Genomic DNA, 6655 nt, shown 5'->3' with positions numbered 1-6655 from the left:
AGTGTTAAGATTCGGTAAACTGTTAATAATACATCTTTCAACAATTCTTCGTTTTATGTAATTTTCTGTTCTAAATATCATTTTGGTTGACTTACAGTTTGTTATTACTATTTCTGATTTTAATGTCCCTTCTATATTCTGTTATTCTTGAGTTTAAATTTCTTCCTGTTTCACTAGCATAAACTTTTTCACGTAATTGACATAGAACAATATAGACACCCTATATTTTGTTATCTTGTGTGATTTTGTTTGAAGGCAAGATATTTTTAATATAACTTGCATGATGTATTAAATATCTATTTCGAATAGTTGCATATTTTGTAGGATCATGGAAACATAGACATTGTAATAGATATTTTAACATTTTTGTGGTGACATGGGAAAAACATTCGTACCTGGCAAGATTGAATTTCGGTAGACAGACAAAACAAGTCATGTTTTGGTTCTAAGAAGCGGATTATTTGTTCATTTTCTTTCAACTCTAAACTTTATGGTGTTATGAATAACGTTAAGTTTTGAAAGTCACTTTAGTGATTTAGACAGAGAGAAAAAATATCATGTACGGAATGCAACTATGGAGGTCTCATATTGTTCATGTCTATTGAAAGAAGTAATTTACTTTTAAAATATTACAAAGATGTTACATAGTATTAAATATAATAATATTTTTCTAAACAAGTGAACACGTTGCTTTCTATACATATTACACGGAGTCCCAATTGCTAGGTTTATTTCAAGTAATCTTCGTTTGAGATATTCTGTTGTTTGTTGTACTGGAACGTTAGTAAAAAGTGCGTCAACGTAACAAAACTGACTATTTATACAATCAACAATGTTAAGATTTTGTATTTTAGAGGGAAAATTCCCATGTGACGTTGAGGTTTTTCTTCTTGAACGTTGATTAGATGTCTTGCTAACCATTTTGATAGTGAATAATGTTATAGATATCACGTTGGAAATTATAGGTGCAAGAGGAGAGTTATTCTTATGTGTTTAGGGTAGGTAAACCCTACATGTATGGTAGACACTGGAAGTGATGAGTTGAAACGTTTATTAAAAGTTTCGAATAATCTACAGGAAACTATGAACAAGCCTGTTACAAACAAAATTTGGATCAAACTTGTTTAGTCTTCACTTATCATACTTATCAGGCTGGGAACCTTTATACCATTAACTAGTTTTGAATAATCTGCAGGAAACTATGAACAAGCCTGTTACAAACAAAATTTGGATCAAACTTGTTTAGTTTTCACTTATCATACTTATCAGGCTGGGAACCTTTATACCATTAACTAGTTTTGAATAATCTGCCAAACTTATTTTTCAGATTTCCTTCGACATACATAAGTTTTTATCAGGGCGAGAAGCTGTATATCTTATACTCATTCTTAATAACATATCAAATTTGTTGTATAGTTGACGTGCAGGTTTACTGAAAGTATGAAACGTCTCCGAGATACCTGATTCCAACTTTAATATCCGCTCTTGTAAGATAGACTCTTTTAATAATCCAAAGGGCATTGTTTTTTTTTATTTGTTGTTAAGCCACATCTATATAGTTGAATATCTAAGTTGTATCCACAGCAAATATCAAAACATATTTTTTAGCTTTATAAGCTCTCAGACTTACCTCTGAGTTATCGGTGTTTCATCAATAGTTAAACAGTCAAAACATAATGAACACCGTCTATATTAATAATCACATGATGCTGGAGACTATAAGTTGTCAAAAGTTAAACAGTCATGCTTAACATAATAATTTTCAATACTCATACCGTCTCAGGTACTGCTTGTTGTTGACAGAAACGATATACCAAGTGCTGCTTTTGTTAATATTAACACTATATTGAAAAGTGCTTGTTGTTAACAGTAAGACTGACTATACAAGATACAGCTTATTGTTAACAATAACACTATACCATATACTGTTTGCTGTTAATAGCAACACTTCATTAGAAAGTGCTTCTTTTTAACAGTAACACTATATTAGATACTGCTTGTTGTTAACAGTTACTGGTTTTTGTTAAGTGCTGTTTTGTACAATCCTATTTAAATGCGGATTTTCTGTGAGCATTTATTTTGTGTTCATTTGCGAATAAATAGTTATTAAGATGCTCCTTCACTCTAGTAACAAATAAAGTTAAAGGAATTAATAGAAAAAATAAATTCTAAGCACAATGAATAAAAGTTAAAGTTTAATAAGTACATGCTAGATAACAACAGCCCCCTCCCCCCCCCAGGGACACAGTGGGATATCTACGGACTTATACCGCTACAAACCGGGTTTCGATCCCCCGTGGTGGGCAGAGCACAGATAGCCCTTTGTGTAGCTTTGTGCTTAACAACAAGAGATCGAAAAAACTGAACTTTATATCCCAATCACTACCTTAAAAAACGAATAACTCTGAAGCCAAAGGACTGCACATACACAGTGATCTTTGCGGTAGTTTGAATACCCTTTATTCATCACAAGTTTTACACAATTCACATAAACTGCAGCTCACCCCTAAAAGAAACCGGTCTTTTTTCTTTAACCTGCTTTTGTCCGGATTTTCTGACGAGGTGTCAAATTTTCCCAGTCTAACCTAGTGAGAGGTAACAAATCCAGAAGAGGGGATCCTCGACATTTCCTTTTATCAGAATAGAGCGTGGTAATAATATTGTAAATCTGGTCTTGAAAAGAAAACGTTGAGTTCAAGCACAGTTTATGGTGGAACAAGTTAAGATAAACGTTTTATGTCTAAGGTAGTGTTATCAATATATATGTACATTGTTAAAGCAAATGGCTTATTGCAAAGTTCATGTTACACATGCACTGTTAAAGTACATGGTTTGTGACGAAGATAATATTATATAGGTACTGTTAAAGGAAAGGGCTTATGAAGATGGGTAAGGTCATATAGCAGTGTTAAAATAAGTATGGTTTATACTGAATGTAGGTGTTATAAAGCAGTGTTACATACTGCTTAATCAATTTGTATTAATCGATATCGAGTTAATCGTAGCGTCAATAAAGTGTTATATTTCTTATATATACCTTGAATGTATAGAAGTGTTGATTTTCATTAACACAACAAGTGTGTAAAATAACTACACTTTCTCTGTCTGTGTGAACAATTACACTACTAGTGCAGCTGTCAGTGTCAATGCAACGGATATTTCTCGTGATATTCACAAATTGAGAAACTGCACTGTTAAAATATAACAGAGTTTATACTCTGTGTGTGAAAGGATAAATTATTGCTTCTTACATGATTTTTATAATTGCGGAATAAGAGAACTTTGAGTCCAAAAGTCCATAATCTAACCTTTCCAAAAGAGGTCGATTTTAGGCGGTATTTGCACTTGCAAGTCATTACATTTCATCTGAATTTCAACAAGAGGGTCAGAATTTTTAACCCGAATGGTCACAAATTTCGGTATATGGGACAAGCACAAAGAAACAAACATTATCTTCCTTTTGCCCAACACTTCAGTCAACTCAGTGTCTTTCGCTGATAGGTATAGGCACCGATTTCAAACTTCGATGTGAAAGATAGTTATGAGAAGCTTACTGGGTGGTTACTCTAGATACAATTAATACTGAAAGCATAAACCTTAATCCTGGTATCAGGGGTCTCCACTGTCTTCGTACTCCCATTTCAGTCAGACACTAACTAATTTCATTCGATTTTCTAAACAAAGTACTTCACTATTATCCTCATCCTCATTATTTCTGAAATGCCTCGGCATGGCCAGGTGGTTAGGGCGCTCGACTCGTAATCTGCGGGTCGCGGGTTCGAACCCCGTCACACCAAACATGCTCGCCCTTTCAGTCATGGGGGCGTTATAATGTGACGGTCAATCCCACTATTCGTTGGTAAAATAGTAGCCCAAGAGTTACGTGTTATTCACATAGTAAATGATTATCCAAAGCAGGATACACGTGTTATTCACATAGTAAATGATTATCCAAAGTAGGATACAAGTGTTATTCATATAGTTAATGATTATCCCGAGCAGGATGCAAGTGTTATTCATATAGTTAATGATTATCCAGAGCAAGATACACGTATTATTCAGATAGTTAGTGATTATCTAGAGCCTGATGCATCACATGAAAGCGTTTTTTTTTTAAATGATAGGTTTTAGAAAGGAAGAAACGTTGTAAGAATTAGAGAGCTAAATATGTACAAATCTAAAATTAAAATGAAATCGTCTCGTGCGTAAACTAAACATTAAAAGGTGCTAGAGGACTGTCAGACGAAAGTGTATACTTAGAAAATAAAAGTTAGTAAATTGTGGAAATATCTCGAATGAAGTGAATATACAGACTCGTATTACCCTTGCATGTGAAATGAGAATTATGTCGTATATAGTCACTTGGCTGTTTTATGTGTATCCATACGCTAAGGGCTATACACATAAGTTTATGTGTTCTGAAACTAGCATCCTTTTTACAGCACAGATTAATCAAATTATTTAAAATTATAGCAAGAATTATTAATATTATATGTTCCATTTAGACTATTGAAAGAAAAACAGAGAAAGATGAATTTTACTAACCTACAAAATAAAATAAAAAGCAGGCTATTCCATAGCTTCAATTCCATTAATCACCGAGTTATTTTGTCTGTTCAACTACATCTTCTAGAGTAAATGATTTTATGTGTACTTGTTTGTTTGTAATTAAGCACAAAGCTACACAATGGGCTATCTGTGCTCTGCCCACCACGGGTATCGAAACCCGGTTTCTAGCGTAAAAAGTCAGCAGACTTACCGCTGTGCCACTGGGGGCATTGTGTGTACTAAGTAATTTACTGTAAATATTACGCACAAGCTTTTTAACATGGCTTGTTATAGGCTTCCCTTTAGATCGGAAGGAGGAATAATTCGTGGATTTGGTGTTATTCGCGATTTCGACATTTTCAATTACTCACGCAGCTAAGCGAAAATGGCTATTAAGATATATATATATATAGTATGTATGAAAGGAATATCATTTTTACTTAACAATAATATCAACAATTCTATCACTTTTGAGTATTGTAATAGTTTTAAAAAGTTAATTTTAACTTATGATGGATGATCTCCTAACAAAAACAAATGCTGTTAAGTGGTTTTTGGTTTTCTTTACAATGTAATGAGATATCCACGATTGAGAAGTTAAGTCTCCATATCCACAGAATAGAAACTGAATTAATCGTTTTCTCTAAAGATTCTCCGCAATCTCATAAGGTGTGGTGATTGCGGGATGTTATGTGTTGTGTGAGTTTATGGTATAGTTTTGCTTATACCAACTACCAGTATCTGATATAGTGTTGTTGTTACCAGTTACCAGTATTTGGTATGATGTTACTGTTACCAACTACCAGTATCTGGCATAGTGTTACTGTTACCAACTACTAGTATCTGATACAGTGTAGCTGTTACCAACTGCCAGTATCTGATACAGTGTAGCTGTTACCAACTGCCAGTATCTAATGTAGCAACGCTCTTGCCAACTACCAGTATCTGGCGTAGTGTTACAGTTACGAATTGCCAGTATTTGGCATAGTGTTGTTGTTACAAACTACTAGTATCTGGTATAGTGTAGCTGTTATCAACTACTAGTAGCTGGCATAGTGTTGATTTTACCAGCTACCAGTAGCTGGTATAGTATTGTTGTTAACAACTACCAGTATCTGGAATGGCGTTGCTGTTACCAATTGCCAGTATCTAGTATAGTGTTACTGTTACCAACTGCCAGTATCTGGTATAGAGTTGTTGTTACCAATTTCCAGTATCTAGTATGATGTTACTGTTACCAACTACAAATATCTGGTGTAGTTTTGCTATTATCAATTTCCAGTATCTGGTATAGTGTTACTGTTACCAAATCCCAGTATCTAGCATAATGTTACTGTTATTAACTACAATTCTCTGGTATAGTGTTGCTATTACCAACTTCCAGTATCTGGTATAGTGTTGCTGTTAACAACTACCAATATCTGGTATAGTGTAGCTGTTAACAACTGTTAGTATCTGGTATAGTTTTGCTGTTGTCAACTTCCAGTATCTGGTATAGTTATGCTGTTACCAACAACTAGTATCTGGTAGAGTTTAGTGTTACCAACTACCAGTATCTAGCATAGTGTTACTGTTAACAACTACCAATATCTGGTATAGTGTAGCTGTTAACAACTGTTAGTATCTGGTATAGTTTTGCTGTTGTCAACTTCCAGTATCTGGTATAGTTATGCTGTTACCAACAACTAGTATCTGGTAGAGTTTAGTGTTACCAACTACCAGTATCTGGTATAGTTATGCTGTTGCCAACAGCTAGTAACTGGTAGAGTTTAGTGTTACCAACTACCAGTATCTGTTATAGTTTTGCTGTTACCAACAACTAGTATCTGGTAGAGTTTAGTGTTACCAACTACCAGTATCTAGTGTAGTAATGCTCTTACTAACTATCAGTATCTGGTGTAGTGTTACTGTTACCAATTGACAGTATTTGGCATAGTGTTGCTGTTACCAAATGCCAGTATCTGGCATAGTGTTGCTGTTACCAAATGCCAGTATCTGGTATTGTGTTGCTATTACCAACTGCCAGTATCTGCCATAGTGTTACTGTTACCAATTGCCAGTATCTAGCATAGTGTTACTGCTACCAACTACCAATATCTGGTATAGT

The sequence above is a fragment of the Limulus polyphemus genome, unplaced genomic scaffold (genome assembly GCF_000517525.1).
Source record: "Limulus polyphemus unplaced genomic scaffold, Limulus_polyphemus-2.1.2 Scaffold4140, whole genome shotgun sequence".
Lineage (NCBI taxonomy): Eukaryota > Metazoa > Arthropoda > Merostomata > Xiphosura > Limulidae > Limulus > Limulus polyphemus.
This window is presented reverse-complemented; position numbering follows the sequence as displayed.